Here is a 12,673-nt window from a genome sequence, read left to right as displayed (position 1 = left end):
CTAAGGGAAGGACAGGTTCTACTGTTTGACCTGTCTAAGGGAAGGACTGGTTCTACTGTTTGACATGTCTAAGGGGAGGACAGGTTCTACTGTTTGACCTGTCTAAGGGGAGGACAGGTTCTACTGTTTGACCTGTGTAAGGGGAGGACAGGTTCCACTGTTTGACCTGTGTAAGGGGAGGACAGGTTCTACAGTTTGACCTGTGTAATGGGAGGACATGTTCTACTGTTTGACCTGTCTAAGGGGAGGACAGGTTCTACTGTTTGACCTGTCTAAAGGAAGGACAGGCTCTACAGTTTGACCAGTGTAAGGGGAGGAAAGGTTCCACTGTTTGACCTGTGTAAGGGGAGGACAGGTTCTACTGTTTGACCTGTGTAAGGGGAGGACAGGTTCCACTGTTTGACCTGTGTAAGGGGAGGACAGGTTCTACTGTTTGACCTGTCTAAGGGGAGGACAGGTTCCACTGTTTGACCAGTGTAAGGGGTGGACAGGTTCTACTGTTTGACCTGTCTAAGGGGAGGACAGGTTCTACTGTTTGACCTGTGTAAAGGAAGGACAGGTTCTACTGTTTGACCTGTCTAAGGGGAGGACAGGTTCCACTGTTTGACCTGTGTAAGGGGAGGACAGGTTCCACTGTTTGACCTGTGTAAGGGGAGGACAGGTTCTACTGTTTGACCTGTGTAAGGGGAGGACAGGTTCCACTGTTTGACCTGTCTAAGGGGAGGACAGGTTCCACTGTTTGACCTGTGTAAGGGGAGGACAAGTTATACTGTTTGACCTGTGTAAGGGGAGGACAGGTTCTACTGTTTGACCTGTGTAAGGGGAGGACAGGTTCCACTGTTTGACCTGTGTAAGGGGAGGACAGGTTATACTGTTTGACCTGTGTAAGGGGAGGACAGGTTCCACTGTTTGACCTGTCTAAGGGGAGGACAGGTTCCACTGTTTGACCTGTGTAAGGGGAGGACAGGTTAAACTGTTTGACCTGTGTAAGGGGAGGACAGGTTCCACTGTTTGACCTGTCTAAGGGGAGGACAGGTTCCACTGTTTGACCTGTCTAAGGGGAGGACAGGTTCCACTGTTTGACCTGTCTAAGGGGAGGACAGGTTCCACTGTTTGACCTGTGTAAGGGGAGGACAGGTTCCACTGTTTGACCTGTTTAAGGGGAGGACCGGTTTTACTGTTTGACCTGTTTAAGGGGAGGACAGGTTCCACTGTTTGACCTGTCTAAGGGGAGGACAGTTTCTACTGTTTGACCTGTCTAAGGGGAGGACAGGTTCCACTGATTGACCTGTGTAAGGTGAGGACAGGTTCCACTGTTTGACCTGTTTAAGGGGAGGACCGGTTTTACTGTTTGACCTGTTTAAGGGGAGGACAGGTTCCACTGTTTGACCTGTTTAAGGGGAGGACAGGTTCCACTGTTTGACCTGTGTAAGGGGAGGACAGGTTCTACTGTTTGACCTGTCTAAGGGAAGGACAGGTTCCACTGTTTGACCTGTTTAAAGGGAGGACAGGTTCCACTGTTTGACCTGTCTAAGGGGAGGACAGGTTCCACTGTTTGACCTGTCTAAGGGGAGGACAGGTTCCACTGTTTGACCTGTCTAAGGGGACGACAGGTTCCACTGTTTGACCTGTGTAAGGGGAGGACAGGTTCTACTGTTTGACCTGTGTAAGGGAAGGACAGGTTCTACTGTTTGACCTGTCTAAGGGGAGGACAGGTTCCACTGTTTGACCTGTGTAAGGGGAGGACAGGTTCCACTGTTTGACCTGTGTAACGGGAGGACAGGTTCCACTGTTTGACCTGTCTGAGGGGAGGACATGTTCCACTGTTTGACCTGTCTAAGGGGAGGACAGGTTCTACTGTTTGACCTGTGTAAGGGGAGGACAGGTTCTACTGTTTGACCTGTCTAAGGGGAGGACAGGTTACTCTGTTTGACCTGTGTAAGTGGAGGACAGGTTCTACTGTTTGACCTGTCTAAGGGGAGGACAGGTTCTACTGTTTGACCTGTTTAAGGGGAGGACAGGTTCTACTGTTTGACCTGTTGAAGGGAAGGACAGGTTCTACTGTTTGACCTGTCTAAGGGGAGGACAGGTTCTACTGTTTGACCTGTGTAAGGGGAGGACCGGTTTTACTGTTTGACCTGTCTAAGGGAAGGACAGGTTACACTGTTTGACCTGTTTAAAGGGAGGACAGGTTCCACTGTTTGACCTGTGTAAGGGGAGGACAGGTTCTACTGTTTGACCTGTCTAAGGGAAGGACAGGTTTCACTGTTTGACCTGTTTAAAGGGAGGACAGGTTCCACTGTTTGACCTGTGTAAGGGGAGGACAGGTTATACTGTTTGACCTGTGTAAGGGGAGGACAGGTTCTACTGTTTGACCTGTGTAAGGGGAGGACAGGTTCCACTGTTTGACCTGTCTAAGGGGAGGACAGGTTCCACTGTTTGACCTGTGAAAGGGGAGGACAGGTTCTACTGTTTGACCTGTCTAAGGGGAGGACAGGTTCTACTGTTTGACCTGTGTAAGGGGAGGACAGGTTCCACTGTTTGACCTGTCTAAGGGGAGGACAGGTTCTACTGTTTGACCTGTCTAAGGGAAGGACAGGTTCTACTGTTTGACCTCTCTAAGGGAAGGTCAGGTTCTACTGTTTGACCTGACTAAGGGGAGGACAGGTTCCACTGTTTGACCTGTCTAAGGGGAGGACAGGTTCTACTGTTTGACCTGTCTAAGGGGAGGACAGGTTCCACTGTTTGACCTGTGTAAGGGGAGGACAGGTTCCACTGTTTGACCTGTTTAAGGGGAGGACCGGTTCTACTGTTTGACCTGTTTAAGGGGAGGACAGGCTCCACTGTTTGACCTGTTTAAGGGGAGGACAGGTTACACTGTTTGACCTGTGTAAGGGGAGGACAGGTTCTACTGTTTGACCTGTCTAAGGGAAGGACAGGTTCCACTGTTTGACCTGTTTAAAGGGAGGACAGGTTCCACTGTTTGACCTGTCTAAGGGGAGGACAGGTTCCACTGTTTGACCTGTCTAAGGGGAGGCCAGGTTCCACTGTTTCACCTGTCTAAGGGGACGACAGGTTCCACTGTTTGACCTGTGTAAGGGGAGGACAGGTTCTACTGTTTGACCTGTGTAAGGGAAGGACAGGTTCTACTGTTTGACCTGTCTAAGGGGAGGACAGGTTCCACTGTTTGACCTGTGTAAGGGGAGGACAGGTTCTACTGTTTGACCTGTCTAAGGGGAGGACAGGTTCCACTGTTTGACCTGTGTAAGGGGAGGACAGGTTCCACTGTTTGACCTGTGTAAGGGGAGGACAGGTTATACTGTTTGACCTGTGTAAGGGGAGGACAGGTTCTACTGTTTGACCTGTGTAAGGGGAGGACAGGTTCCACTGTTTGACCTGTCTAAGGGGAGGACAGGTTCCACTGTTTGACCTGTGAAAGGGGAGGACAGGTTCTACTGTTTGACCTATCTAAGGGGAGGACAGTTTCTACTGTTTGACCTGTGTAAGGGAAGGACAGGTTCCACTGTTTGACCTGTCTAAGGGGAGGACAGGTTCTACTGTTTGACCTGTCTAAGGGAAGGACAGGTTCTACTGTTTGACCTCTCTAAGGGAAGGTCAGGTTCTACTGTTTGACCTGACTAAGGGGAGGACAGGTTCCACTGTTTCACCTGTCTAAGGGGAGGACAGGTTCTACTGTTTGACCTGTCTAAGGGGAGGACAGGTTCCACTGATTGACCTGTCTAAGGGGAGGACAGGTTCCACTGTTTGACCTGTGTAAGGGGAGGACAGGTTCTACTGTTTGACCTGTCTAAGGGGAGGACAGGTTACACTGTTTGACCTGTGTAAGGGGAGGACAGGTTCTACTGTTTGACCTGTCTAAGGGGAGGACAGGTTCTACTGTTTGACCTGTCTAAGGGGAGGACAGGTTATACTGTTTGACCTGTGTAAGGGGAGGACAGGTTATACTGTTTGACCTGTCTAAGGGGAGGACAGGATCTACTGTTTGACCTGTGTAAGGGAAGGACTGGTTACACTGTTTGACCTGTCTAAGGGGAGGACAGGTTCTACTGTTTGACCTGTCTAAGGGAAGGACAGGTTCTACTGTTTGACCTGTCTAAGGGAAGGACAGGTTCTACTGTTTGACCTGTCTAAGGGGAGGACAGGTTCTACTGTTTGACCTGTCTAAGGGGAGGACAGGTTCTACTGTTTGACCTGTCTAAGGGGAGGACAGATTCTACTGTTTGACCTGTCTAAGGGGAGGACAGGTTCTACTGTTTGACGTGTCTAAGGGGAGGACAGGTTCTACTGTTTGACCTGTCTAAGGGGAGGACAGGTTCTACTGTTTGACCTGTGTAAGGGGAGGACAGGTTCCACTGTTTGACCTGTGTAAGGGGAGGACAGGTTCCACTGTTTGACCTGTCTAAGGGGAGGACAGGTTCTACTGTTTGACCTGTGTAAGGGAAGGACAGGTTCCACTGTTTGACCTGTCTAAATGGAGGACAGGTTCTACTGTTTGACCTGTCTAAGGGAAGGACAGGTTCTACTGTTTGACCTGTCTAAGGGAAGGACTGGTTCTACTGTTTGACATGTCTAAGGGGAGGACAGGTTCTACTGTTTGACCTGTCTAAGGGGAGGACAGGTTCTACTGTTTGACCTGTGTAAGGGGAGGACAGGTTCCACTGTTTGACCTGTGTAAGGGGAGGACAGGTTCTACAGTTTGACCTGTGTAATGGGAGGACATGTTCTACTGTTTGACCTGTCTAAGGGGAGGACAGGTTCTACTGTTTGACCTGTCTAAAGGAAGGACAGGCTCTACAGTTTGACCAGTGTAAGGGGAGGAAAGGTTCCACTGTTTGACCTGTGTAAGGGGAGGACAGGTTCTACTGTTTGACCTGTGTAAGGGGAGGACAGGTTCCACTGTTTGACCTGTGTAAGGGGAGGACAGGTTCTACTGTTTGACCTGTCTAAGGGGAGGACAGGTTCCACTGTTTGACCAGTGTAAGGGGTGGACAGGTTCTACTGTTTGACCTGTCTCAGGGGAGGACAGGTTCTACTGTTTGACCTGTGTAAAGGAAGGACAGGTTCTACTGTTTGACCTGTCTAAGGGGAGGACAGGTTCCACTGTTTGACCTGTGTAAGGGGAGGACAGGTTCCACTGTTTGACCTGTGTAAGGGGAGGACAGGTTATACTGTTTGACCTGTGTAAGGGGAGGACAGGTTCCACTTTTTGACCTGTCTAAGGGGAGGACAGGTTCCACTGTTTGACCTGTGTAAGGGGAGGACAAGTTATACTGTTTGACCTGTGTAAGGGGAGGACAGGTTCTACTGTTTGACCTGTGTAAGGGGAGGACAGGTTCCACTTTTTGACCTGTGTAAGGGGAGGACAGGTTATACTGTTTGACCTGTGTAAGGGGAGGACAGGTTCCACTTTTTGACCTGTCTAAGGGGAGGACAGGTTCCACTGTTTGACCTGTGTAAGGGGAGGACAAGTTATACTGTTTGACCTGTGTAAGGGGAGGACAGGTTCCACTGTTTGACCTGTCTAAGGGGAGGACAGGTTCCACTGTTTGACCTGTCTAAGGGGAGGACAGGTTCCACTGTTTGACCTGTCTAAGGGGAGGACAGGTTCCACTGTTTGACCTGTGTAAGGGGAGGACAGGTTCCACTGTTTGACCTGTTTAAGGGGAGGACCGGTTTTACTGTTTGACCTGTTTAAGGGGAGGACAGGTTCCACTGTTTGACCTGTCTAAGGGGAGGACAGTTTCTACTGTTTGACCTGTCTAAGGGGAGGACAGGTTCCACTGATTGACCTGTGTAAGGTGAGGACAGGTTCCACTGTTTGACCTGTTTAAGGGGAGGACCGGTTTTACTGTTTGACCTGTTTAAGGGGAGGACAGGTTCCACTGTTTGACCTGTTTAAGGGGAGGACAGGTTCCACTGTTTGACCTGTGTAAGGGGAGGACAGGTTCTACTGTTTGACCTGTCTAAGGGAAGGACAGGTTCCACTGTTTGACCTGTTTAAAGGGAGGACAGGTTCCACTGTTTGACCTGTCTAAGGGGAGGACAGGTTCCACTGTTTGACCTGTCTAAGGGGAGGCCAGGTTCCACTGTTTGACCTGTCTAAGGGGACGACAGGTTCCACTGTTTGACCTGTGTAAGGGGAGGACAGGTTCTACTGTTTGACCTGTGTAAGGGAAGGACAGGTTCTACTGTTTGACCTGTCTAAGGGGAGGACAGGTTCCACTGTTTGACCTGTGTAAGGGGAGGACAGGTTCCACTGTTTGACCTGTGTAACGGGAGGACAGGTTCCACTGTTTGACCTGTCTGAGGGGAGGACATGTTCCACTGTTTGACCTGTCTAAGGGGAGGACAGGTTCTACTGTTTGACCTGTGTAAGGGGAGGACAGGTTCTACTGTTTGACCTGTCTAAGGGGAGGACAGGTTACTCTGTTTGACCTGTGTAAGTGGAGGACAGGTTCTACTGTTTGACCTGTCTAAGGGGAGGACAGGTTCTACTGTTTGACCTGTTTAAGGGGAGGACAGGTTCTACTGTTTGACCTGTTGAAGGGAAGGACAGGTTCTACTGTTTGACCTGTCTAAGGGGAGGACAGGTTCTACTGTTTGACCTGTGTAAGGGGAGGACCGGTTTTACTGTTTGACCTGTCTAAGGGAAGGACAGGTTACACTGTTTGACCTGTTTAAAGGGAGGACAGGTTCCACTGTTTGACCTGTGTAAGGGGAGGACAGGTTCTACTGTTTGACCTGTCTAAGGGAAGGACAGGTTTCACTGTTTGACCTGTTTAAAGGGAGGACAGGTTCCACTGTTTGACCTGTGTAAGGGGAGGACAGGTTATACTGTTTGACCTGTGTAAGGGGAGGACAGGTTCTACTGTTTGACCTGTGTAAGGGGAGGACAGGTTCCACTGTTTGACCTGTCTAAGGGGAGGACAGATTCCACTGTTTGACCTGTGAAAGGGGAGGACAGGTTCTACTGTTTGACCTATCTAAGGGGAGGACAGTTTCTACTGTTTGACCTGTGTAAGGGAAGGACAGGTTCCACTGTTTGACCTGTCTAAGGGGAGGACAGGTTCTACTGTTTGACCTGTCTAAGGGAAGGACAGGTTCTACTGTTTGACCTCTCTAAGGGAAGGTCAGGTTCTACTGTTTGACCTGACTAAGGGGAGGACAGGTTCCACTGTTTGACCTGTCTAAGGGGAGGACAGGTTCTACTGTTTGACCTGTCTAAGGGGAGGACAGGTTCCACTGATTGACCTGTGTAAGGGGAGGACAGGTTCCACTGTTTGACCTGTTTAAGGGGAGGACCGGTTTTACTGTTTGACCTGTTTAAGGGGAGGACAGGCTCCACTGTTTGACCTGTTTAAGGGGAGGACAGGTTACACTGTTTGACCTGTGTAAGGGGAGGACAGGTTCTACTGTTTGACCTGTCTAAGGGAAGGACAGGTTCCACTGTTTGACCTGTTTAAAGGGAGGACAGGTTCCACTGTTTGACCTGTCTAAGGGGAGGACAGGTTCCACTGTTTGACCTGTCTAAGGGGAGGCCAGGTTCCACTGTTTCACCTGTCTAAGGGGACGACAGGTTCCACTGTTTGACCTGTGTAAGGGGAGGACAGGTTCTACTGTTTGACCTGTGTAAGGGAAGGACAGGTTCTACTGTTTGACCTGTCTAAGGGGAGGACAGGTTCCACTGTTTGACCTGTGTAAGGGGAGGACAGGTTCCACTGTTTGACCTGTCTAAGGGGAGGACAGGTTCCACTGTTTGACCTGTGTAAGGGGAGGACAGGTTCCACTGTTTGACCTGTGTAACGGGAGGACAGGTTCCACTGTTTGACCTGTCTGAGGGGAGGACAGGTTCCACTGTTTGACCTGTCTAAGGGGAGGACAGGTTCTACTGTTTGACCTGTGTAAGGGGAGGACAGGTTCTACTGTTTGACCTGTCTAAGGGGAGGACAGGTTACACTGTTTGACCTGTGTAAGTGGAGGACAGGTTATACTGTTTGACCTGTCTAAGGGGAGGACAGGTTCTACTGTTTGAACTGTTTAAGGGGAGGACAGGTTCTACTGTTTGACCTGTTGAAGGGAAGGACAGGTTCTACTGTTTGACCTGTCTAAGGGGAGGACAGGTTCTACTGTTTGACCTGTGTAAGGGGAGGACCGGTTTTACTGTTTGACCTGTCTAAGGGAAGGACAGGTTACTCTGTTTGACCTGTTTAAAGGGAGGACAGGTTCCACTGTTTGACCTGTGTAAGGGGAGGACAGGTTCTACTGTTTGACCTGTCTAAGGGAAGGACAGGTTTCACTGTTTGACCTGTTTAAAGGGAGGACAGGTTCCACTGTTTGACCTGTGTAAGGGGAGGACAGGTTATACTGTTTGACCTGTGTAAGGGGAGGACAGGTTCTACTGTTTGACCTGTGTAAGGGGAGGACAGGTTCCACTGTTTGACCTGTCTAAGGGGAGGACAGATTCCACTGTTTGACCTGTGAAAGGGGAGCACAGGTTCTACTGTTTGACCTATCTAAGGGGAGGACAGTTTCTACTGTTTGACCTGTGTAAGGGAAGGACAGGTTCCACTGTTTGACCTGTCTAAGGGGAGGACAGGTTCTACTGTTTGACCTGTCTAAGGGAAGGACAGGTTCTACTGTTTGACCTCTCTAAGGGAAGGTCAGGTTCTACTGTTTGACCTGACTAAGGGGAGGACAGGTTCCACTGTTTGACCTGTCTAAGGGGAGGACAGGTTCTACTGTTTGACCTGTCTAAGGGGAGGACAGGTTCCACTGATTGACCTGTGTAAGGGGAGGACAGGTTCCACTGTTTGACCTGTTTAAGGGGAGGACCGGTTTTACTGTTTGACCTGTTTAAGGGGAGGACAGGCTCCACTGTTTGACCTGTTTAAGGGGAGGACAGGTTACACTGTTTGACCTGTGTAAGGGGAGGACAGGTTCTACTGTTTGACCTGTCTAAGGGAAGGACAGGTTCCACTGTTTGACCTGTTTAAAGGGAGGACAGGTTCCACTGTTTGACCTGTCTAAGGGGAGGACAGGTTCCACTGTTTGACCTGTGTAAGGGGAGGACAGGTTCCACTGTTTGACCTGTCTAAGGGGAGGACAGGTTCCACTGTTTGACCTGTCTAAGGGGAGGACAGGTTCCACTGTTTGACCTGTGTAAGGGGAGGACAGGTTCCACTGTTTGACCTGTGTAACGGGAGGACAGGTTCCACTGTTTGACCTGTCTGAGGGGAGGACAGGTTCCACTGTTTGACCTGTCTAAGGGGAGGACAGGTTCTACTGTTTGACCTGTGTAAGGGGAGGACAGGTTCTACTGTTTGACCTGTCTAAGGGGAGGACAGGTTACACTGTTTGACCTGTGTAAGTGGAGGACAGGTTCTACTGTTTGACCTGTCTAAGGGGAGGACAGGTTCTACTGTTTGAACTGTTTAAGGGGAGGACAGGTTCTACTGTTTGACCTGTTGAAGGGAAGGACAGGTTCTACTGTTTGACCTGTCTAAGGGGAGGACAGGTTCTACTGTTTGACCTGACTAAGGGGAGGACAGGTTCCACTGTTTGACCTGTCTAAGGGGAGGACAGGTTCTACTGTTTGACCTGTCTAAGGGGAGGACAGGTTCTACTGTTTGACCTCTCTAAGGGAAGGTCAGGTTCTACTGTTTGACCTGACTAAGGGGAGGACAGGTTCCACTGTTTGACCTGTCTAAGGGGAGGACAGGTTCTACTGTTTGACCTGTCTAAGGGGAGGACAGGTTCCACTGATTGACCTGTGTAAGGGGAGGACAGGTTCCACTGTTTGACCTGTTTAAGGGGAGGACCGGTTTTACTGTTTGACCTGTTTAAGGGGAGGACAGGCTCCACTGTTTGACCTGTTTAAGGGGAGGACAGGTTACACTGTTTGACCTGTGTAAGGGGAGGACAGGTTCTACTGTTTGACCTGTCTAAGGGAAGGACAGGTTCCACTGTTTGACCTGTTTAAAGGGAGGACAGGTTCCACTGTTTGACCTGTCTAAGGGGAGGACAGGTTCCACTGTTTGACCTGTGTAAGGGGAGGACAGGTTCCACTGTTTGACCTGTCTAAGGGGAGGACAGGTTCCACTGTTTGACCTGTCTAAGGGGAGGACAGGTTCCACTGTTTGACCTGTGTAAGGGGAGGACAGGTTCCACTGTTTGACCTGTGTAACGGGAGGACAGGTTCCACTGTTTGACCTGTCTGAGGGGAGGACAGGTTCCACTGTTTGACCTGTCTAAGGGGAGGACAGGTTCTACTGTTTGACCTGTGTAAGGGGAGGACAGGTTCTACTGTTTGACCTGTCTAAGGGGAGGACAGGTTACACTGTTTGACCTGTGTAAGTGGAGGACAGGTTCTACTGTTTGACCTGTCTAAGGGGAGGACAGGTTCTACTGTTTGAACTGTTTAAGGGGAGGACAGGTTCTACTGTTTGACCTGTTGAAGGGAAGGACAGGTTCTACTGTTTGACCTGTCTAAGGGGAGGACAGGTTCTACTGTTTGACCTGACTAAGGGGAGGACAGGTTCCACTGTTTGACCTGTCTAAGGGGAGGACAGGTTCTACTGTTTGACCTGTCTAAGGGGAGGACAGGTTCTACTGTTTGACCTGTCTAAGGGGAGGACAGGTTCCACTGTTTGACCTGTGTAAGGGGAGGACAGGTTCTACTGTTTGACCTGTCTAAGGGGAGGACAGGTTACACTGTTTGACCTGTGTAAGGGGAGGACAGGTTCTACTGTTTGACCTGTCTAAGGGGAGGACAGGTTCTACTGTTTGACCTGTCTAAGGGGAGGACAGGTTATACTGTTTGACCTGTGTAAGGGGAGGACAGGTTATACTGTTTGACCTGTCTAAGGGGAGGACAGGATCTACTGTTTGACCTGTGTAAGGGAAGGACTGGTTACACTGTTTGACCTGTCTAAGGGGAGGACAGGTTCTACTGTTTGACCTGTCTAAGGGAAGGACAGGTTCTACTGTTTGACCTGTCTAAGGGAAGGACAGGTTCTACTGTTTGACCTGTCTAAGGGGAGGACAGGTTCTACTGTTTGACCTGTCTAAGGGGAGGACAGGTTCTACTGTTTCACCTGTCTAAGGGGAGGACAGGTTCTACTGTTTGACCTGTCTAAGGGGAGGACAGGTTCTACTGTTTGACCTGTCTAAGGGGAGGACAGGTTCTACTGTTTGACGTGTCTAAGGGGAGGACAGGTTCTACTGTTTGACCTGTCTAAGGGGAGGACAGGTTCTACTGTTTGACCTGTCTAAGGGGAGGACAGGTTCCACTGTTTGACCTGTGTAAGGGGAGGACAGGTTCCACTGTTTGACCTGTCTAAGGGGAGGACAGGTTCTACTGTTTGACCTGTGTAAGGGAAGGACAGGTTCCACTGTTTGACCTGTCTAAGTGGAGGACAGGTTCTACTGTTTGACCTGTCTAAGGGAAGGACAGGTTCTACTGTTTGACCTGTCTAAGGGAAGGACTGGTTCTACTGTTTGACATGTCTAAGGGGAGGACAGGTTCTACTGTTTGACCTGTCTAAGGGGAGGACAGGTTCTACTGTTTGACCTGTGTAAGGGGAGGACAGGTTCCTCTGTTTGACCTGTGTAAGGGGAGGACAGGTTCTACTGTTTGACCTGTGTAAGGGGAGGACATGTTCTACTGTTTGACCTGTCTAAGGGGAGGACAGGTTCTACTGTTTGACCTGTGTAAAGGAAGGACAGGTTCTACAGTTTGACCAGTGTAAGGGGAGGAAAGGTTCCACTGTTTGACCTGTGTAAGGGGAGGACAGGTTCTACTGTTTGACCTGTGTAAGGGGAGGACAGGTTCCACTGTTTGACCTGTGTAAGGGGAGGACAGGTTCTACTGTTTGACCTGTCTAAGGGGAGGACAGGTTCCACTGTTTGACCTGTGTAAGGGGTGGACAGGTTCTACTGTTTGACCTGTCTCAGGGGAGGACAGGTTCTACTGTTTGACCTGTGTAAAGGAAGGACAGGTTCTACTGTTTGACCTGTCTAAGGGGAGGACAGGTTCCACTGTTTGACCTGTGTAAGGGGAGGACAGGTTCCACCGTTTGACCTGTTTAAGGGAAGACAGGTTCCACTGTTTGACCTGTCTAAGGGGAGGACAGGTTCCACTGTTTGACTTGTGTAAGGGGAGGACAGGTTCTACTGTTTGACCTGTGTAAGGGGAGGACAGGTTCTACTGTTTGACCTGTCTAAGGGGAGGACAGGTTCTACTGTTTGACCTGTGTAAAGGAAGGACAGGTTCTACTGTTTGACCTGTCTAAGGGGAGGACATGTTCCACTGTTTGACCTGTTTAAGGGGTGGACAGGTTCTACTGTTTGACCTGTGTAAGGGGAGGACAGGTTCTACTGTTTGACCTGTCTAAGGGAAGGACAGGTTCCACTGTTTGACCTGTTTAAAGGGGAGGACAGGTTCCAATGTTTGACCTGTCTAAGGGGAGGACAGGTTCCACTGTTTGACCTGTCTAAGGGGAGGCCAGGTTCCACTGTTTGACCTGTCTAAGGGGATGACAGGTTCCACTGTTTGACCTGTGTAAGGGGAGGACAGGTTCTACTGTTTGACCTGTGTAAGGGAAGGACAGGTTCTACTGTTTGACCTGTCTAAGGGGGAGGACAGGTTCCACTG

This window comes from Salmo salar, chromosome ssa02, assembly GCF_905237065.1.
Source record: "Salmo salar chromosome ssa02, Ssal_v3.1, whole genome shotgun sequence".
Lineage (NCBI taxonomy): Eukaryota > Metazoa > Chordata > Actinopteri > Salmoniformes > Salmonidae > Salmo > Salmo salar.
Note: the sequence above shows the minus strand (reverse complement) of the source record.